General features: G+C 45.6%; 1 protein-coding gene and 1 non-coding gene across 6 annotated transcripts in view; both read left to right on the top strand.

Annotated features, from left to right (window-relative positions):
- The window catches only part of LOC123506380 (leucine-rich repeat and immunoglobulin-like domain-containing nogo receptor-interacting protein 3), a 141,070-nt gene that overhangs the window by 47,248 nt on the left and 71,322 nt on the right, over window positions 1-22,500 (top strand). The gene's annotated exons all lie outside the window — the stretch shown is intronic.
- On the top strand, window positions 20,918-20,989 carry Trnah-gug. The gene has a single exon. It is a non-coding gene; the product is annotated as a tRNA-His (tRNA).

The following is a 22,500-nucleotide window of genomic DNA, read 5'->3' as shown; positions in this document are numbered from 1 at the left end:
TAGTTTGTGATGGTTACGAATAGTTGAAGGTCGTTAGGGATTATATTGGATGGTTTTAGGAGGTTTTGGGATGGTTTGAATGATTTTAGGATGGTTTTCGGGGGTCAGGATGGGTCGGGGAGCATTTGGGGTTAGTTGGGATTATTGGGGTTGGTAAGAGTGTGTTAGATTGAGTTGAATTAGGTTAGGACAATTAGGGAGGTGTTAGAGAGAATTAAGAATGTATAGGACTTATTTAGGAGGATTGGGAAGAATTGAAAAGGATTGGGGAGGTTTAAAAATAATTGGGGATGGTTGGGGAGGATTTGAGAAGTTTGGAGGGGATTGAGGAAGGTTGGAGAGGGTTGGGAAAGAATTGAGAAGGGTTGGGGAGAAATTGGGGAGTTTTAAAGAGAATTGGGGAGGGTTGGGGAGGGTTAGAGGGGTTTATGGTGAGTTGGGGAGGATGAGAGAGGGTTAGGGAGAGCAGTAGAGGGGTGGGAAGGAATTGGGAAGGGTTGGCTTGGGTTATAGTTTGGATATGTTGGGGAGGAGTGAGGACAGGTGAGGCTCGTCGACAGGTGAGTGGAGAGAGGACAGAGTGTGGGTTATAAATCTTTTCTCACCTGGTTTGTTTTTTCCTCCTCCTCCTCCTCCTCCTCCTCCTCCTCCTCCTCCTCCTCCTCCTCCTCCTCCTCCTCCTCCATAGAGTGCTGATAATTTCACGCTTTTTACGTCTCTTTCCTCACTCTGGGACATCTCACCTGGTAAGCCACTTCAGGTTTTTTGTCCCTTTCTCCTCCTCCTCCTCCTCCTCCTCCTCCTCCTCCTCCTTCTCCTCCTCCTCCTCCTCCTTCTCCTCCTCCAATACCATCACCACCACCTCTTCTTTTTCTAGTTTCTTCTTTTTTCTTTTCGTATTTTTAACCTCCTGTTTGCGTCAGAGTGGCATTTCCCTTCCTCCTCCTCCTTCTCTTCCCTCCTTTATTGTTTTCTTAGTTTTCCTTCTATATTTATCCTATTGTTTGTTGTTATTCTTGTTCTTCATATCTGTTGTTTGATGTTACCAGTCTTTCTTCTTCTTCTTCTTCTTCTTCTTCTTCTTCTATATGTTCTCTTTTTTTCTGCTTGTTATTGTTGCTTTTGTTCTCATTCTCGTTCTCGTTCTTGTTCTTATTCTTGCTGTTGTTCTTCACTCACAATCACACACAAACAATCAATGCTTGGCCTGTATCTCCTCTCAGCGCACCACACTTCCTCGTTGGTCGCCTCTTCACACTTTATAGCAGTGCATTAGACTCGCCTAGCCCTGTAGTAAAATAAATATCATAGTTGTAAACAGTAAACAGCTTGAGTGTGCGAGTAAAAGTAGCTATCACATCGTCATCTAACGCTTAAATTGCTTTTTTTTTTACTTTTTTTTATGGAGGGTGAAGATAATCATAACATGGCCTAACTTAAATTGGTTCTTTTCTTTTTTTTTTTCTTTTCTTTTATTCGTTTTTTTTTTTTTAACGGGGTAGGAAAGAAAAGTTATCATAATCCTTTACCTTAAATATCTCTCTTCTTGTACGTTTTCTTCTGTCTTTTCCTTTCTTTTCTTGGGTTAGAGAGTAAGAAATGAAAGAGACAATTAACAGAACACACTCTCTCTCTCTCTCTCTCTCTCTCTCTCTCTCTCTCTCTCTCTCTCTCTCTCTCTCTCTCTCTCTCTCTCTCTCTCTCCCTCCCCAAATTTTCTTTCTTAGCTTGAATCTTGTCCATTAAAAGTCAAAATACAGGTCAAGTCGTTAGCTTAAGTTTGCTTTTATAAGTTTGAGTTGCATTATGTTGTGTTCATAGAAGAGTGAGGAAAATAAAGTAGAGGGACGTAGAGACTGATGAAAGGAAGGGAAGTGAAGGAAGGAAGATTAGGAAGAGAAATGAGAGGCAAAGGAGGAGTAAAAAGTATCATAAAACGAAGCAATGTGAGAGAGGAAGGAATAAGATTAATCCCTTCAGTACCATGACGCGTTTCCATATTCATTTTGCTTACTATTTAGTGATTTATACAGCTTCAGAAACTTATATGGGGAATCAAAATAGTAAAGACTGTGACCATTCATCTTCTGACCTTCATATACCCCTTCTGATGTCAACAAAATAATTTAATCGCACTTAAATCTCAAGGTTAAAAATGTGTCCCAGTATCGAAGGGGTAAAGCAGAAGGAATATAGCGAGAAACAGGAAGAAAAGGACAAAGGGAGAAACAAGATGAATGAGAGCAAAGGATAAGAATGTGGAAGGAAAACAAAAAAGACAAGATTAAAAAAGGAAAGAAAATGGAAAGAGGGGACAAGAAAACAAACAAGGAAGGAGAAATGAGGTAAAAGTGGACAAGGAAAGCAAATAAGAGGAAGGATGAAAGGTAAGCAAGAGAGAGGGAAAGAAAACATACAAGGGAGGCAGAAAGGAAGGAATAAGGAAGGAAAACAAAAGACGAGGGGAAAAAAGGAAAATGAAAGAGAAAATCAAAGAAAAGTGGAGGACAGTAAGAAGTAAAAGACAATAAAGATCAAGAAAGAGAAAAGAGAAAGAGAAGAAGAAAAACAGAAAAGAAACAAGAGAGGGATGAAAGAAAAAGGGAAAGGAAAACAAGGAAGAGGAATAAAAGAAAAAAAAATAAAGACAATAAAAAAGAAGGAAAAGAAAAACAGGGAGGAAGATGGAAAGAAATAAGGTGAAACAGGAAAAGAAAAGGATAAGGATGAGAAAAAGGAAAGAGAGGAAAAGGAAGGGAAATAAAAGAGAGAAAGGGAAGGGGAAATAGAAGAAAGGAAGGGAAGGGGGAATGGAAGAGGGGAGAGGAAGGGGAAGAGAAGAGGGAAGAGGAAGGGGAAGAGAAGAGAGGAAAGGTAAATGTCTCTCTTAAACTTGAAGTGCTAATGGTTTAATGAGGCGATACTCTCTCTCTCTCTCTCTCTCTCTCTCTCTCTCTCTCTCTCTCTCTCTCTCTCTCTCTCTCTCTCTCACACACACACACACACACACACACACACACACACACACACACACACACACACACACACACACCAACCTGTTCTCCTCTTTTCTTCTGTGTACAGTTATTGAACACACGCGCGCACACACACACACACACACACACACACACACACACACACACACACACACACACACACACACACACACACAGAGAGAGAGAGAGAGAGAGAGAGAGAGAGAGAGAGAGAGAGAGAGAGAGAGAGAGAACGACCCTGACAACGGACGACTCACCTTGACTTCACCTGTGGGCTTCCTCCCACCCCCCCACCTCTACTACTACTACTACTACTACTACTACTACTACTACTACTACTACTACTACTACTACCACTACCACCACCACTACCACCACGACCACCACTACTACCACCACCACCACCAACACTACCACCACCACCACCAACACTACTACCACCACCACTACTAATACCACTACTACTACTACTACTACTACTACTACTACTACTACTACTACTACTACTACTACTACTATGTTTACGTCTTCAGCCACCACATCACAACCACTGATTCCTCCTCCTCCTCCTCCTCCTCCTTCTTGCGTGACGAGGTGCACATTCCAGCGACCAGGATGAAGTTACTACAGGTCGAAATTCTAGGCGGTCCTCCTCCTCCTCCTCCTCCTCCTCCTCCTCCTCCTCCTCCTCCTCTTCTTCTTCTTCTTCCTATTATCGTTATTGTTGCTAAATTTATCATTGCGTTTTCCTTCTCCTTTATCTTCTTTTCCTCCACCTCGTTTGTTCATACGCCCAATTCCTCTTCCTTCTCCTCCTCCTCCTCCTCCTCCTCCTCCTCCTCCTCCTCCTCCTCCTCTTCCTCTTTCTCTTCCTCTTCCTCCTCCAGGATTTATTACTCATGATTTACTTTCCTCTTTGTTTCCTTTTAATTTTCTCATTCGTTATCATGTCCATCATCATTGCCTGTTTGCTTCCTCCTCCTCCTCCTCCTCCTCCTCCTCCTCCTCCTCCTCCTCCTCCTCCTCCTCCTCCTCCTCTTCCTCCTCCTCTTCAAGTGTTTGTTTATAATGGCTCAACACTAGCAATGCAAATGGGTCCTTATTATCTAGAGAGAGAGAGAGAGAGAGAGAGAGAGAGATGTGTAAAGCCGTAAAGGGGGTTGGTGTGCACTCAAGTTATCTTCTCTATCGTTGTTGTTGTGGTAGTGGTGGTGGTGGTGGTGGTGGTGGTGGTGGAAGGCTCGAGGAAAACTTTGAGAGAGAGAGAGAGAGAGAGAGAGAGAGAGAGAGAGAGAGAGAGAGAGTGTGTGTGTGTGTGTGTGTGTGTGTGTGTGTGTGTGTGTGTGTGTGTGTGTGCCAGTGAGTCTATGGAAAAGTAAATGGAATCGAGAAAGAAGAAGAAGAAGAAGAATGAGAAGAAGAAGAAGAAGAAGAAGAAGAAGAAGAAGAAGAAGAAGAAGAAGAAGAATTAGAAAAGAGAAGAAGAAGAAAAAAAAAGAAAAGAAGAAAAGAACGAAAAAAGAAGAGGAGGAGGAGTAGGAGGGAGAGGAAGAAGGAGAAGAACAACAAGAAGAAATACTAAGAGATGGTGGAGGAAGAGAACGAAGAAGAGGAGGAGGAGGAGGAGGAGGAGGAGGAGGAGGAGGAGGAGGAGGAGGAGGATTAGTGACATATTATCTGGAAATACCCACGCATCCCACTGCTGACGTCACCAAAGCAGCCGTGACTCTTCAAATCAGTGTACCGCTCTGAGTGTACCTGAGATATTACTTAATGCACCGTATCTTTAGCGAGTGTAGCGTACCCGTAAGAGATTGCATTGTATCGTAGGAGAGTGTAGTGTACCTGTGAATGATGCAGCGAGTAATCGTAAGAAGGGTACAAGGTAACAGGTACAACAGTTTAAAACTGCCCACTGAGGTTCCAATCTCTTAAAGGAAAGGGAGTGTGTAGTGTACCATTGCATAATACAACATACAGTACCTGCAGAAAGTGTATACTGCACCTGATTGTACCGTGAACGGTGTAGGCTAAAGATATTAACCCCTTCAGTGCCATGATGCGTTTCCATATTCATTCTGCTTATTATTTGGTGATTTTATACAGATTCAGACACTCTTGTAGGAATTAAAGTAGTGAAGACTGTGGCTATAAATATTCTGGCCACCACAGACCCTTCCTAATGTCAATAAAATGGTCTAATCGTACATAAATTTCAAGCTAAAAACGTGTCCCAGTACTGTAGAGGTTAAGCATACTATATCTGCGAAGAATGACTGAAGTATGTACCATTCCACCGATTAATCTTACCTGTGTAACACTTCTGGCATAGCACACATGAAATGTCAACCTTGCACCTCTTGCAGTTAATCCCATATTCAGTAACGCCTTCCTCTCTTACTACGACAATTTTCTAAAGCCCCAGAGACAACTAGCTGGGTTTTCGAGACAGTTTCTCCTTTCAATAAACTAGAAATCCTGCCAATCTATCACCGGAACCATGAAACACCCTTAAAAACACTTTATTCTCTCACGACGACAGTTTTCAAAGGCCACAGAGACACGTAGCTGGGTTTTCGCCACAGTTTCTCCTTTTAATAAACTAGAAAACCTGCCAATCTATCGCAGGAACCATAAAACACCCTAAAAACACTTTATTCTCTCAACGACGTCAATTTTCAAAGACCACAGAGACAACTAGCTGGGTTTTTGCCACAGTTTCTTCTTTTAAAAAACTAGAAACCTTGCCAATTTATCACCAGAACCATAAAAATACCCTTGAAAAACACGAATATCTTCAACTGGAGTCTTTGGAAAGCAGTGATGGTGAGAGAGCAAAGAGTTTTTAAATACTTACATGTACCTTTGGAGGGCCTTAGTACACGCTGAATGTCTTAACCTTGGCAGTGGACACCTGTGAACCTGGATGGAACCTGCGTGGATTAGATAATTTAAGGGCGGGCAGATGAGGGGGGGGGCCATTAGAGGTGTCATGGCGGCGACACCTTCCCTGGGTGCTAATTAAGAGTCTCTTGTTTTTTGTCTAGCCGGTGTAATTGAAGGGCGAAGCTGGACTCTCCCTCTCACTAGCTAATGGTGTTGTGGTGCGTTGTGGTGTTGTGGTGGTGTTGATACGAAGGGTCAGTAGCTTTTGTGTGGTGTTGTTAGACGTTGTGGTGTTAGCAGGCTTAGTGTAGCTTGTGGTGTTGGTGTTATGGTGGTGGTGATACGAAGGGCCAGTAGCTTTTGGGTGGTGATGTTAGACGTTGGGGTGTTAGTTGGAATGAGGTTAGCTTGTGGTTGTGGTGTTGTGGTATTGTGATGGTATTGATTGTGTGGTGGTGTGGTGGTGGTGATGAGAAAGGTCAGTAGCTTTTGGGTAGTGGTGTTAGGTGTTGTGGTGTTAGGTGTTGTGGTGTTAGCTGGAATGAGTGTAGCTTGTGGTTGTGGTGTTGTGGTGGTGTTGATACAAAAAGTCAGTAGCTTTTGGGTGGTGGTGTTAGACGTTGCGGTGTTAGTTGAGATGAGTGTAGCTTGTGGTTGTGGTGTTGTGGTGCTGTGGTGTTGGTGGTGTTGTGGTGTTGATACGCAGGGTCAGTAGCTTTGAGTGGTGGTGTTAGGCGTTGTGGTGTTAATAGGGTTCAGTTTAGCTTGTGGTGGTGGTGGTGTAGTTTTTGTATAGTGATAATATAGCCTGAGGTGGTGGTGGTGGTAGTAGTGGTGGTGATAATGGAACGTGTTATGATGTTAATAGGGTGATGGTGCAGTTTAGAGTGGTGGTGAAGGTGCTGGTGTAAATGGTGTAGGCAGAGAGTGTGGTGTTAGATTGCTGGTGTAACTAGAGAGGTATGCAAAAGACTCTGGTGTTGATAAAGAGCAATGTTTTGGTGTTAGTGAAGTGGCTGGTGGTGTTATGGGTGTATTGTTGGGAGGGTGATAAAGGGTGAGAAGAATGTGTAAGGTGTGTGTTAGGTTAGGGTGACTCGGGCGTGGTGTTGTTGTGGGTGTGAGCAAGGTAAGTGTGAAAGTAGAGGTGTTGGGAAGGTGTTGTGAGGCTGGTAGGAAGTTAATGGAGTTGTTTTTTGTAAGGTGGAACTGATCATGGTTAGGATAGGAGTGAAACAAGGATTGATGTGTGTGTGTGTGTGTGTGTGTGTGTGTGTGTGTGTGTGTGTGTGTGTGTGTGTGTGTGTGTGTGTACGTGTGTGCGTGCTCGGTTGGTAGAATCGCAATCAAATGAACCAGTCATCTGTGTGCTGACGAATACGTATACATGAGGAGGTGGAGAGGTGGAGGTGAAGGGTGCACGTCCACTAGTCATGCGTGGCCACGCTTAGGGCAGGTGGAGGTGAGGGCAAGGACTCCACAGGGCTGCGGCGGAGGGTGCTGAGGGGCATGGGGAGGGAGTGAAGGAGTGAGGGAGTCAGAGGCAAGGATTGGATATGAGTACAGGGTGCAAGGGTGAGTGTGAGGATGAGAGGGGCAGCGGGTGAGAAGGTGAGTCAGGAGTCCATATCGGCCTGGCCTGGTGACGAGGATTGCCCGCCGTGGCTGCTGACGTGGCTCCGTCGAGCGGCTCATCCACTAAAATATCTTGCTTTCATTTATTTGTTTGAAATTATTGGTGTGGTTTGTGTGTCTGTGTGGTGTGTGTATGTGTGCGTGCGTGTCGCGAAGAGTGTGGCGCGCAGCGGCTCATGATCGCGGTGACGTTAAATCTTGAAGTAAAAGTTTACCGGAGTGGCGGGAGCGAGGCGAGGCGAGGCGAGGCGAGGCGAGGTGAGTCCTGGAATGTAGGGCGGCGGGCTGGGCTGGCCAGACACCACCCTGCCGCAGTGTGCTGCTCGGGCCTGACCCGCGCCGCCCCGCCGGCCACACGGTGGCAGCCACGACCATCCTCTATCGTCCTGGGTGTCCTCTGTGGCTGGGCGGCAGTCGCCTAGGTTGGGCTGGGTTGGGAGGGACGGTGCGGGAGGTCGATGCGGAGTGCTGGACGCACCGCCACCCTCCTTCCGCTGGGTAGAGCCCCGCTAGCGGCGGGTCGGCTGGCCACTGCACAGGTATTCACGGTGCCTGCGCGCGGCACCTCTCCTGGTCAGTCCTTTATTGCTGCTGCCAGAGAAAAAGAGACATTAGCTCGCCGTGCGCCGTATTTGGCGGCCCCGCGGGCAAGTAGTCAAACAAACTTTCATTTTTTGTTGGCTTTCGTCCATGTTTCCCAACCTCTTTATTAGTGGTGCGAACACCTGTCGCCTCGTCATCTCAGCGCCGGGCGAGGGCTGCTGCAGGGCACGCAAGGCTGACGACTGACGCTGCAGGTGCCGGGAGCGAGGGTCAGCTGGCCCGCTACCACCTCGCACCTGGCCGGCAGGAAACAGGTATACTTGTGCCAAGTGAGTTGCTCACCACCTGCTTGTGTCCACCAGTTGACATATCTCTCCTTTGTGCTGCCTTTCTCCTGCCGTCTGACCCCGCCCCGCTCCGCCCCGTCCTGCCTGGCCTGTGCCTCCCTACTGCAGCACAGGCCGAGACCTTCCTCTTGCGGGGTCGCTCCTCCATGACTTTCGTCCTCAGAATGCAAGCTTTGATGAGATCCGCCGCGCGAACCAGGATGCAAAAAAAAAAAATAAATAAATAAATAAAATTAAAACTCTTGAGGACGTGTTTCAAGTTAGCAGCCCTCTTCTCCCTCCTTCCTCTTCTCACTTATTTTCTCATCTCTTCTCCCATTCTCTTTCTTACCTCCCTCCCTCCACCTCTGCCGGGCCGCTTCCCTCATCTGTTTACCACGGTGTTCTTTTTGTTGGTCGCTCCGCAGGGCAGTGCAGACAGGCTGGGCAGACGTCAGGCTGATGTTGATGAAGACGAAGTTACCGTGCCGTCAGTGCGTGTGACGCCGCGCCTCGCGCCGCGGCCCTCTCCCCATGTTGCCGCAAATCCCACACTCTTCCTTGTGAAATTCAGATAATGATGTTTTCCAAATATGTGTTGAGCGAATTGTTGGCCGGCGAGGAATATTTAAAGGGCCAGGTGTTGTCATTAAGGCGCGTTTGCCAGACAGTCTCTTTAGCGTTTTGACCAACTTGGGTCTGAGCGAATTAATGGTTGGTTGGCAGGAGGCGGAGCGACGGTGGGGCGCCAGGCCCGTGGAGGCTGATGTCTCTGTTAGGGCCTCGCTGCTCCGCCGCGGACCTCGGCTGATTTACGGGCCCTGACGCCCCACTCAGCACCCCACCAGTCACCGGCCGCCGCCGCCTGCGCCCCGCCGCCACACTCATCGACCCATGGCTGCTCACTCGCTCTACGCCGCCCCAGGCCGCCCATACACCCCTACAAAGATACGCATGGCGCCAGGTGCAGGACTCTGCGTGTCATGGCAGGGGCAATGGAGACGCTTTTCTCCTCCATATGGGGTGACGGCGACGAAAGGCAGCAGGTGTGTGCAAGTCAGCAGCCGCGGCCTGAGGGAGTCTTGCCGCTCCTTAACCACGCACCACCCCACTTAATAACTCCATCAGGCCCTCACCGCGACACTGCTAATGTCTTCATCGCGCCGCCTTTCGCTGCCTTCAAGCCAACTCTCTAACACACGCACGGAAAAAAATAAATAAAAAACTTTTCCTGACTCTCTCAGCAGTGCGGCGATGGCAGCGCTCTGTGGCAAGGCGCCTCACTGCGCGCCGACTACCACCAGGCACGGGAACTGTGGCTCTCTGTAGGAGGAGGAGGAGGAGAAGGGTACTCATGAAAGCTTTCCCAATATCGTTATCAGCTGTCTTGTTGATGAGCCGCGAGATAAACAAGGGCGCCCCCTCACGCCTCACCTGTGCCTCTCTCCACCCCACCCACCCTCCACCTTACCCCTCTTCTTCCCTCCATTAAGTGTGGCTGTGAGAGTAATTAACTTTGCCTTAATTATTTCTTTCACATCACGAAACTAGTAGATGAACAGTGTCTCTCTCTCTCTCTCTCTCTCTCTCTCTCTCTCTCTCTCTCTGCGTGCTAGGCTATCGGCGGATCCTCGGCTTTCTCGCTCCCTTCGTTTTTGTTGTAATTGTTCTTTTCTCGGCGTTATGGCGGCCAACTGTAGAAAGTGACGAGAGGTGGAGAAAGTGGAGGGTAGAGGTGTTTCCTTGTCCCTCCTTCCATCCCCTCCAGCCCCTCCACCCCGTCCACCCCCTCCACTATCTGTCCGCCGCCGCCAGTTACAGCCTGAAACTATATATCTCTCTCTCTCTCTCTCTCTCTCTCTCTCTCTCTCTCTCTCTCTCTCTCTCTCTCTCGTGTTCACATTTCATCTCAGACTTCGTGTGTGTGTGTGTGTGTGTGTGTGTGTGTGTGTGTGTGTGTGTGTGTGTGTGTGTGTGTGTGTGTGTGTGTCCCGTGTGTGCAGTTGATATGCAGTTACATACACACACACACACACACACACACACACACACACACACACACACACACACACACACACACACACGCACGAAGTAGGGCCACGTGTCAGTAGTTTAGTCATCAAGTGTACAATTACGTCTTGGTCAAAGGAGAAAGAAGAGGAGGAAGAGGAAGAGACAGAAGGAGATAGAGAAATAATAGAAGACATAAGAGGTAGTACAAACAAAGGCACACACACACACACACACACACACACACACACACACACACACACACACACACACACACACACACACACACACACACACACACTTGCACAAACACTCAACTTTTCATACATACATAAACATGGGTACACACACACACACACACACACACACACACACACACACACACACACACACACACACACACACACACACAATTATCGTCTCGTATTTCCGAAACCAAACTTATTTTTTGTAATGTTGAGAACGATGTAGATTTTATTCATTTTAACACTTCATCCGCATTTTACATTCCCTTAAGAAGATTCCCTTGGGGCATAGAAGAGGAGGAGGAGGAGGAGGAGGAGGAGGAGGAGGAGGAGGATCATCAGTAACCAGGAAGAGGTGGAAGTAAAGGAGATAATAGAATAGAAGGAAGAGGAGGAGAGGGCAAAGAAGAGGAGGGAGAACAGAAGAGGAAGAAGAAGAGGAGGAGGAGGAGGAGGAAATTAAGGAAGAGGTGTAACTGGAGGAGATATTACAATAGGAGAAGAAAGAAGAGGAGAGAGCAAGGAAGAGAAGAAGAGAAAGGAGGAAGAAATGAAGGTAGAAAAGCAGGAAGAAAGAAGTGGAAGAAAATGAAGGTGAGTAATAAGGAGATGAAGTAAAGAAATAGAAAACAGAATAGAAGAAGAAAGAGAAGAGATTAAAGAAGAGGAGGGAGAAGAGAAAAGAGGAAGAAACGGAGGAGGAAGAGCAGAAAGAAGGAAGGGATGGAAGAAAAGGAGAGTAAAGAAAGAGAGAAGAAGAGAAGAGGAAAAGGAACACAAACACAAAAGAAACACAAGGAGAAGGAAGAAGAGAAGAGAACGAACACAAACACAAAGAAACACAAGGAAAGAACAAACAACACTCGTGCTACGCTGTTTGGAGGCTGAATTACCCAGAATGCAGCAAGATGAGTAGGAGAACACAGACGAAGGCTCCTCCCCACCTACCACTCTCGCCACCGACGACTAAGTAAACAAAAGAAGTAATCCAATGCAGAATGGAGAAACTACATTGAAATTTTAATAGGAAGGAGAAAGAAACTACTGCCATTACTTCTGTCTAGACGGCTAACAACTATCTCAATAAGGAGACGAAGGAGGAGGAGGAGGAGGAGGAGGAGGAGGAGGAGGAGGAGGAGGAGGAGGAGGAGGAGGAGGAGGAGGAGGAGGTGGTGGTGGTGGAGGGTAGTGAATTTTAAAGAGAGAAAGGCAAGTGCGAGAGAAGAATTGTGAGAGAAAAGGTGGATGGAAACTATAGAAAGTAAACAGCGAGAAGGGAGAATGTTTGATAAATGGGGGAGAGAGAGAGAGAGAGAGAGAGAGAGAGAGAGAGAGAGAGAGAGAGAGGAGTGCGTATAGCGTAGTAAGAAACATTAAAATTGAGAGTTTTCGCTTTCCTCTTCCTCCTCCTTCTCCTCCTCCTCCTCCTCCTCCTCTCCTCCTCCTCCTCCTCCTCCTCCTCCTCCTCCTCCTCCTCCTCCTCCTCCTCCTCCTCCTCCTCCTCCTCCTCCTCCTCCTCCTCCTCCTCTCCTCCTCCTCCTCCTCCTCCTCCTCCTCCTCCTCCTCCTCCTCTTCCTCCTCCTACTCCTCTTCCTCCTCCTCCTCCTCCTCTTTCTACTCCTCTTCCTCCTACTCCTCTTCCGCCTACTCCTCCTCCTCCTCCTCCTTATCTCTCACTTGTGTCTTCATTTTTCTCACCACCTCCTCCCTCCTTCTCCTCCTCCATTTTCATGTCTTCTCCCCTCCCCTGCTTCTCCAACACCTAATCTCTCCCTCCTTTCCTCCTTCCCTCCCTCCCTCCCTCAGATGAGTGGAGGTACTTCCCTCACCTTCTACGGGCATTACTGCATATCCCAAATGGTGTCTTCCTTCCCTCCCTCCCTCCTTCCTTTCCTCCCTCCTTCCCTCCCTTCTCCTTTCCTCCAGACGTCTCTATCTCTTTCTGCCTTGGAGGAGAAATTATACGGTTATCTCCTCATGAATACATTGTGTGTGTGTGTGTGTGTGTGTGTGTGTGTGTGTGTGTGTGTGTGTGTGTGTGTGTGTCAGTGTGTGTGTATTTGGCATCGTTAAAAGGTAATAGCCATCACAGTCTTTGCCAAGTAACACCAGTAGGAGGAGGAGGAGGAGGAGGAAGAGGAGGGGGAGGAGGTGGAGGAGGATTAGATCAACAACAACAATAACAAGGACAAGGAGAAAGAGAAGACAAGGAGAAAAGTAAAGGAGAGGAAAGAAAAAGAGTACAAGAAGAAGAGAAAGACTAGAAAAAAAATACGACAGAGGAAAAAAAAGAAGGAAAAAAAAAAAAAGAAAAAGAAGAAGAAACAAGACAGAACAAGGCTACAAAACTCACCATCATCTCCTTTATCATTTTCCCAACACTGCTCTCCAAACCTCTCGTACCCGTGTCCTCTCCTCCTCTACTCACCCTTCAGCACTGCACCACCTCCCTCCACCTCCTTATATACCTGTGAAGCCGCGGGGGACAAGACATCACCTGAGGATCACGCCTGAGCTAAAAGATGGGATTAATTCACCAGTAGAGGGGGACATGAGGCAAGACAGGTGGGAGAAAGCTACGTGGAGGAGTGTGGAAGACTGTGGAGGAGTAATAGCAACAAGTGGAGTGTGTGCAGTGGAGTTAAACGCGTGACTTTGCGATGGACAGGTAAGGGTGGAGGTTAACGAGGCTGTGGAGGTGTTGGAGGTGTGGTGCTGTGGTGGTAGTGTGTGGTGGGTAGTGTTTCGTGGTGTGTGAGTGATGTGGTGTGGTGGGGGTGATGTGTGAGTGCCGTGGGGGGGCGCAGGGGCGTGGGAGGTGACAGGTGAGGGGCAGGTGTGTGAAAGTGGGTGGTGAGCAAGTGAGTTGTGTAAGACGTGTGCGAGAGAGAGAGAGAGAGGGAGAGAGGGAGGGAGGGAGGGTGGGGAGGAGAGAGGGAGAGAGGGAGAGGGAGGGAGGTAAGTGTGAGGGAGGTTAGAGTTGACCAGGAATCCGCTACTGTTGACTCAGGGGGTCCTCCTCCTCCTCCTCCTCCTCCTCCTCCTCCTCCTCCTCCTCCTCCTCCTCCTCCTCCTCCTCCTCCTCCACCGTCACCTCATATCCACTTCCCCATCTACCCACCCCATCATCTCTCTCTCTCTCTCTCTCTCTCTCTCTCTCTCTCTCTCTCTCGTTTTCTTTCCTTCTATCTTCTCGTTTCTATTCTTCCGTTCTCTTGTTTATTTTCAGTATGTTCATTCTCATCTATGTTCATTCTTATCTTTCTTCTTCCTTTTCTTTATCATTTCGTACTTTTTGTCTTCTTTACATAAGCTTTTTTTTTTAATTCTTTCCAATCATCGTATTTTCTTTCTTTCAATTTCTTCATACATTTGCTACTTCTTTAATTCTCCTTCCTCTTCTTCCTTCCCATTCGTCGCATCTAAATTCCAATACACCACAGCCTCCTCCTCCTCCTCCTTCTCCTCCTCCTCGCATTATCATGAGCCAAACGTCTGATTTATGGCACTAACTCACACCGCAGTCTCGCCTCTCGCCGCCGCGCACCGCCAATCCCTTATTACAGGCACTCAAGGGCATTCTCTCTCTCTCTCTCTCTCTCTCTCTCTCTCTCTCTCTCTCTCTCTCTCTCTCTCTCTCTCTCTCTCTCTCTCTCTCTCTCTCTCTCTCTCTCTCTCTCTCTCTCTCTCTCTCTCTCTCTCTCTCTCTCTCTCTCTCTCTCTCTCTCTCTCTCTCCTTCCTTCCACACAACCCTACCACTCCACCCAACCGTCCCTCTCCCTCTCTCCCTCTCCCCCTCTTCCTCTCCCTTTCCCTCTCCCTCTCTCTGACAGTTGACTTTATAGCTTTCAATGGTCACCTGTGAGGGGCTAGGGATTAACCTGAAGGAGACGCGGCAGAGGGCGGTGGCGCGGTGGTGGCTGGTTTACGAGACACTGATGCACGATTTATGAAGACACAGGTGTAAAGGAGGAGGAGGAGGAGGAGGAGGAGGAGGAGGAAGAAGAGGAGTAAGAGGAGGAGGAGGAGGTGGTCTAGTGTATAATCATGAGCATTAGTAGTGGCATGAAGAGAGGAGAAGGGGCATGACAAGAAGATGAGGAGGAGGAGGAGGAGGAGGAGGACGAAGAGGAGGACGAAGAGGAGGAGATAATCAGCATCAATATAATAGAGATGAAAGAATGTGACAAGACAATGAAGAGGAGGAAGAGGAATGAATACAGTTTAGGGAACAAAAGAATGAAAAAAAAGGAAAAAGAAGCGAATTAAAACTGGCAATGGAAAGCGAAGGAAAAATTAGTAAAAGAAGAAAAGTAGATAAAAAAAATTAAAAAGAGAGGGAGAAAAAGAAAATAATAAAAGAAAGATGAAGAAATACGGTAAGAAGAAAGAATGAAAAGGAAAAGAGATGAAAAAAAACAAAAAGGGAAAGGAAAAAAATGAATAAAATTTGAGGAGAGAAAAAGATAAAAAGAAAGATGAACTAGAAGAAGAAGAAGAAGAAGAAGAAGAAGAAGAAGAAGAAGAAGGAGAAATAAGAAAAAGAAGAGTAACCAGCATCAACACAAGGCATTAGGTAAGACGAGAGGGAGGAGAGGAGAAGGAGATAAAAGGGAGATAGATATTGGGAGATAAGGGGAAGATGGGAAGCCGTGGAAGGAGGATTACTGTCACCTTAACCTCCCTTTAGCCTCCACCTTACATACAGAGGAGGAGGAGGAGGAGGAGGAGGAGGAGGAGGAGGAGGAGGAGGAGGAGGAGGAGGAGGAGGAGGAGGAGGAGGAAGAGGAGGAGGAGGAGGAAGAGGAGAAAAAGGAGGTACTGGTGGTTGGAAGAGATAAGGAAGAGATGAGAAGACAAGCAAAAAGGAAGCGAAAGAGAAAGAGAAAATGAGACACGAAGAATAAAATAAAAGAAAAAATAACTTTCTAAGAAGGAGAACCAAAAGACATGGAAGAAGAAAGATGGGGAGGAAGAAAGAAAAGGAGATAAAGAAGAGGAAGAAAAGAGATGAAAAAAAGGAGATAAAGAAGAGGAAGAAGGGAGATGAGAAAGGAAAATAAGGCAGATCAGTTGAGAGATGGATAAAAGGAAGAAAGGAGATGAGATGGAGAAGGAGATAAAGAAGAAGAACAAGAAAAAGGAAGAGAAGAAAAAGATGAGGTACAAGAAGAAAGCGGATAGGAAAGAGGAAGAGATGAGATGAGGAAAAAGGAGAAGAGAGATGGAGAAGTGAGATGGATTGGGGAAGGGGAGGAGGAGGAAGAAGAAGAGGAACAAGGGGAGGAAGGGACAGTGAGTGACAGAGGGAAGTAGGGATGAATCAGAAGGAAGGTCACGTGATTGGAGTGTTGGCAAGGTAATAGCTGGCAACCACGAGATTCTTAAGTGTATTGGTGAATCAGAGAGAGAGAGAGAGAGAGAGAGAGAAAATAACACTACATTGATGTCTGAGTCCTAGCAAATATATTCATCACTTTTTAATCAACAAAAGAAAAAAACAATAGAAATTAGATAAAAAAGGAACAATAACATCAAAAAAGGAAATACCAGAGAGAGAGAGAGAGAGAGAGAGAGAGAGAGAGAGAGAGGAACTTTGACTCATCATTAATTAAAGTAACGAGATAAGGAAAGTTTTGTCCCTGGAACTCATTAGGAAGATGTTAATGAAGGTCTTGTTTGTAGACTTGTTTGTACAGCTTCCTTTCCCGTGTGTGTGTGTGTGTGTGTGTGTGTGTGTGTGTGTGTGTGAGTGTGAGTGTGTGTGGGAGGGACCCGCATAGCTAAAGGCACACTGATAACTCTTTAGGGACATTTTTAGAAGTTACATGGATACAAAATTGGGAAGGATTTGATGATATGAGCTAAGATAACAAAAATAGAGAGAAAACTAATAAAATCTAACCAAACTATTCGTTCAGTGTTGCATAGAAAATAAAAAAAAGAAGGAAAAATAGAAGAGGAGATAAAGAGGAGACGAGTAGCAGTGTCTCAGATTGTGGAGAGGCTGGGAGATAAAAAGAAAAAAAGAAGAAAAGACAGACTGGTCGAGGTCTTAGTGAGGGAAGGATGGTGTAAAATTAATCCAAACTTCAGTGTTGCATAAGAAAAGGAAAAACAGAGGATGACTGATGAAGAGGAGCAAGTGGTGGTGGTGGTGGTGGTGGTGGTGGTTGTGGTGCTGGTAGTGGTGGTGTCAGAAAGTTTGTGGAAAGGCTGTGACATGAAGTAACAGGAAAATGGTGGTAGTGGTGGTGGTGGTGGTGGTGGTGAGGGATGGATGGGACAGATTTGGGCTTGATACAGGTGAGGGATGCTGTGTAGGTGGTAGTGGTGGTGGTGGTGGTGGTGGTGGTGGTGGTGGTGGTGGTGATGGTATAGTGTCAGAATATTTGTGGAAAGGCTGTGGCATGAAAAACAGGAAAGTCTTGCTGGTGGTGGTGGTGGCAGTGGTGATGGTGGTGGAGGGAGCAGTGACGGGGTAGGTTTTGGGTGAATAGGGGTGAGGGATGCTGTGGTGATGGTGGTGGTGGTGTATATTTGTGGAAAGGCTGTGGCATGAAATAACAGGAAGGTCGTAGTGGTGGTGGTGGTGGTGGAGGGAGCAGTGAGGGGGTAGGGAAAGGGGTGAGGGATGGTGTGGTATACTGTACTTGTGGGGATTCAGGTCAGATTGTATCCCTTCCTATGACTTGTGTTGTTTCCAAAGAAGAGTGCCAACACACCTCCAGCATTACTTAACTGACTTTTTACTCCTGTTTTTTATTTATCTATTTTCATTTTTACTCGTTTTTTTAGTTATTTTTTATACTTTTCTTTTTGAGTTGTTTTGGAAATTATTTTTTTCTTTTTCTTTTAATTTGCCAACATTTTTTCTTTCTTCTGTTTTTCCTATTTATCTATTTATTTTTAATTGATTTTTATTGTCGTTTTTGAGATCTGTTTTTAAGATATTTTTTTCTTTTTTCTCTCTTTTCCTTGAATTTGCCAACATTTATTTTTTATTTTTTATTCATTTATTTACTTTTCTTGGTTTGTTTACAACCATTCTTTATATTTTTTTTCTTTTTGAGTTGTGATTTTAAGATGACTTTTTTTCCCTTAGATTTGCCAACAGTTTCTCTTTGTCCTGTTTTTTGTTTGTTAATTTCGTATTCATTTGTTATATTATTATTTCTTTTGTCTTTCTTCTAGAGCAATATTGCTAAAACTGACATTTTTTTCCTTTTTATGTCCCTTTACGAATCTTCATAACTCCTTCAGTACTGGCACGCATTTGAACCTTGAATTTTGGGTGTGATTAGACCATTTTATTGACATTAGGAAGAGTCTATGGAGGTCAGAAGTTTAATTGCCAGTGTCTTCACAATTTCAATCGCCACGTAAGTTACTGAAGCTGTGTAGAATCATCAAATAGTAAGCAGAATAAATATGAAGACGTGTCGTGGTACTGAAGGGTTTAGGACGTGGATCAATGAAGGTTTAACGAATACACAAATATATGAACGAAAGAAGAAGGTTAGTTAAGAATAGGGAGTGTTAGGCCGTTTTCTTTCCAGGGACGGTATGCAGACGGAAATGACGTCAGAGGGACAGGTATAGCGGTCAGGTGGGCGGTAAGTGTCACAGAAGAGGAGGAGGAGGAGGAGGAGGAGATAACCCAGATCAATGGCTGTTCTTTTTCAGGAGTTTGTTAGGACAGCACGATTTCCTGTGTGTGTGTGTGTGTGTGTGTGTGTGTGTGTGTGTGTGTGTGTGTGTGTGTGTGTGTGTGTGTGTGTGTGTGTGTGGAATGTTAAGCGGCACATCAGCGGCCTTGGCAGTGACACAGAGGGGCGTGATTAATGAGGGATGAAGGAAGGAGCGTGGAGATGGTGAAGGGAATGAGGAAGGGCGGACGAAACGAAGAGGGAGAAGGGGGAGAGATAGAGAGAGAATGCCAAGGCAAGGTTGAAGGAAGACGAGAGGAGGAATAAAGAGGGATAAAGGAAGGAAGTGTATAGAGGTAAGGAGATAAAGGATAAGGAGGTGAGGAATGAAGGAAGGAGGAAAGGAAGGAAGTTGCAGAGAGGAAGTGCCAAAAGAGAAGATTGTGACGTGTATAAGTGGCATAAGAGAGGCACTGGGAAGGTCAGGTGTGGTATTAGTGTCATTGTTATTGTTATTGCAAGTTGACATCAGTTGTTTTTAACCACTTCAATACTGGGACACATTTTTACCTTGAGATTTGTGTACGATTAGAGTATTTTATTGACATTAGGAAGGGTCTATGGAGGTCAAGAGGATTAATGGCCGCTGTCTTCACTATTCTAATCCCCCACATGAGTCTCTAAAGCTGTATAAAATCACCAAATAGCAAGCAGAGTGGATATGGAAACGCGTCGTGGTATTGAAGGAGTTAAGTAGTTTAACATGTGATAGGAATAAAATTGCTAATACTTTTTTTTTTATTTTTGTGGAAATTTTCTGGTAAACTTTCTTTTATAATAAGATTCTTTGAGTTTTTCTTATTGATTCACTTAAAAATGATGAAAAAAAAGTGTATTGTTGACTAATGGAATACCAACTACATTATCCACACACACACACACACACACACACACACACACACACACACACACACACACACACACACACACACACGTAGTGTAGTGGTTAGCACGCTCGACTCACATTTGAGAGGCCCGGGTTCGAGTCCCGGTAAGCGGCGAGGCAAATTGGCAAGCCTCTTAATGTGTGGCCCCTGTTCACCTAGCAGTAAATAGGTACGGGATGTAACTCGAGGGGTTGTGGCCTCGCTTTCCCGGTGTGTGTGGAGTGTGTTGTGGTCTCAGTCCTACCCGAAGATCGGTCTATGAGCTCTGAGCTCGCTCCGTAATGGGGAAGACTGGCTGGGTGACCAACAGGCGACCGTGGTGAATTACACACACACACACACACACACACACACACACACACACACACACACACACACACACACACACATGCACACGCACGAAGATCGGAAATAATGAGCTCTGAGCTCGTTCCGTAGGGTAACGTCTGGCTGTCTCATCAGAGACTGCAGCAGATCAAACAGTGAAACACACACACACGCAAAGATGTGTTGAGACTTGGAACAGTTTGAGTGAGGAAGTGGTGTCAGCAACGAGCATAGTTTTAAAGAAAAATTGGATAAGTGTAGATATGGAGACGGGGCCACACGAGCATAAAGCCCAGACCCTGTAAAACTACAACTAGGTAAATACACACACACACACACACACACACACACACACACACACACACACACACACATACACACACACACGAGCCGAATGGATCTATGCAAGTTTTTTTTTTCTCAATTTATTATTACTATTTATATTTCCTGCCTTGCCTTGTCATTGGCCTTGGTTAAGATGTCTTGGGATTTTTTATTTATTTATTCGTTTATTTGTCTTATTTTTATTCATTTATTTTTCTCTTTTACTTCCTTGGAGTGGCTGGTCGTTAATTCTTCTTCCTTTCTCTTCAGTGGAGCGTGAAAGACAATGGCGGAATGGAAGGAGAGAATGGAAGGAAAAGGAATAAGGAAACATTGATAAAAGATAGATTTGATTTAGATTGTTGTTGTTGTTGTTGTTGTTGTTGTTGTTGTTGTTGTTGTTGTTGTTGTTCTCACCTTTTCCTTTTTGTCTCTCGTTTTTGCGTCACCAAGGAAAGGAAGAGGATGGCTATAAGAAAATTGATGTGACAGAATATACATGCATATCTCCTCTTCCTCCTCCTCCTCCTCCTCCTCCTCCTCCTCCTCCTCCTCCTCCTCCTCCTCTTCCTCTTCCTCCATCTGCTTGGTGGTGGTGGTGGTGGTGGTGATGGTTATGACAACCTCTCGTTCACCTGTCATCGCCCGCGGCTGCTCAGGTTTTTGCCTCGAAGCGCCAAGACCTACCACATATTTTTTTTTTTTGCTCTCTCTCTCTCTCTCTCTCTCTCTCTCTCTCTCTCTCTCTCTCTCTCTCTCTCTCTCTCTCTCTCTCTCTCTCTCTCTCTCTCTCCCCCCCATCACCCCCTTCCTCTGCTGTGTTTGCCCGCATGCCTGGCGCGCCGCTGGGATGTCCTGTCAGCCACCTTGCTACCTCCACTACCTTCTCCTCCTCCTCCTCCTCCTCCTCGTTGTTCGCAGTCTCCCCGGAATGTCCCTGATGATAAAACACAGATGCGACGCTCAAGAACAAGGCAGATTCATTGTTTGTTTTGTGTAAGTATGTGGCGAGAATTGTGTGTGTGGTGGCCGTGATCGTATAGTGGTTAGTACATTGCGTTGTGGCCGCAATAACCCAGGTTCGAATCCTGGTCACGGCAAATGTAGTCTCGCACTATTTTTCTTTTTTTTTTTTTTGTGGATTGTTGTCTTATAGTGGTACTGCTGGGCGTAATGGAGTGAAATGTAAAGGTACGGTTTGGTAATGACAGATATTTTAGGTGATCAAGTGTTATTTCGTATGTGGTTTTGTGTTTTTCCTTCATTTTTTTTTTCTCTGTACCGTTAGAAGTAATAGAGTCAAATTTGGAATACATCTTTTTCTTCAACAGTAAGCGAGATGATTACTAACAGACTTAAAATTGGAGTAAGCATTTCAATCTGTTTTCTTTATTTTCCAGGTAAAGAAATCGCTGCTTACTTTTTGGCGTCCTGTGGCTGCGTGGACGTGTCTGTTACGACCGCGTGACGTGACGTGACGTGACGTAAGTTTTAACCCTGTGTCTTTTTTATATGAGAGGAAATCTGGCCAAGAGCAACAAAAATTATTAATCGAAACTGCCCACTTAGATACCAGTCCCCGAGAAGTCCAAGAGAGTTAAATAAATGGGATAAATGTCTTGAAAGCTCCCTCTTCAATGAGTTTAGGTCATAGGAAGATGGAAATACAGAAGCAAGCAGGGAGTTCCAGAGTTCCTGAGGTGTTGAGGTAAAGTGGTGGAAAGGAGGGAAAGGTTGAAAGGAAGGAGGAATAGATAGGCATGGTGGAAGAGAAGATGAGGGAAGGAGAAGGGATGAGGGAGGATTGATGTAATGTTTTGTGAATACGTGTTTTGTCTCGGTACTTTAGGATTCTGGAGAGAGAGAGAGAGAGAGAGAGAGAGAGAGAGAGAGAGAGAGAGAGAGATAAAAGAAAAAAAATAGTGACCTACAGATTATTCGAAAATTGATGTGTCACGTTTAGGATTCTGCCTCGCCTCTTGGGAACCGACACACACACACACACACACACATACACACACACACACACACACACACACACACACACACACATACACACACACACACACGTATATGGGTTTGGCTGTCGATGGAGTGACTTTGAGAGTTGTGAAGGGCACGATGGAGGAGGAGGAGGAGGAGGAGGAGGAGGAGGTCACTGTGTCACGAGTATTACAGCCGGGTTGGTCATTTCATTCTTTCGTGTTTGTTTGTTTTCCTTTCTTTCTTTTTTCTATTGATTTAGTTTCTATTGATTTGGTTCCTTTCATCATCATCATCATCATCTTCTTCTTCTTCTTCTTCTTCTTCTTCTTCTTCTTCTTCTTCTTCTTCTTCTTCTTCTTCTTCTTCTTCTTCTTCTTCTTCTTCTTCTTCTTCTTCTTCTTCTTCTTCTTCTTCTTCTTCTTCTTCTTCTTCTTCTTCTTCTTCTTCTTCTTCTTCTTCTTCTTCTTCTTCTTCTTCTTCTTCTTCTTCTTCTTCTTCTTCTTCTTCTTCTTCTTCTTCTTCTTCTTCTTCTTCTTCTTCTTCTTCTTCTTCTTCTTCTTCTTCTTCTTCTTCTTCTTCTTCTTCTTCTTCTTCTTCTTCTTCTTCTTCTTCTTCTTCTTCTTCT

This window comes from Portunus trituberculatus, chromosome 19 (genome assembly GCF_017591435.1).
Source record: "Portunus trituberculatus isolate SZX2019 chromosome 19, ASM1759143v1, whole genome shotgun sequence".
Taxonomy (NCBI): domain Eukaryota; kingdom Metazoa; phylum Arthropoda; class Malacostraca; order Decapoda; family Portunidae; genus Portunus; species Portunus trituberculatus.
This window is presented reverse-complemented; position numbering and strand designations above follow the sequence as displayed.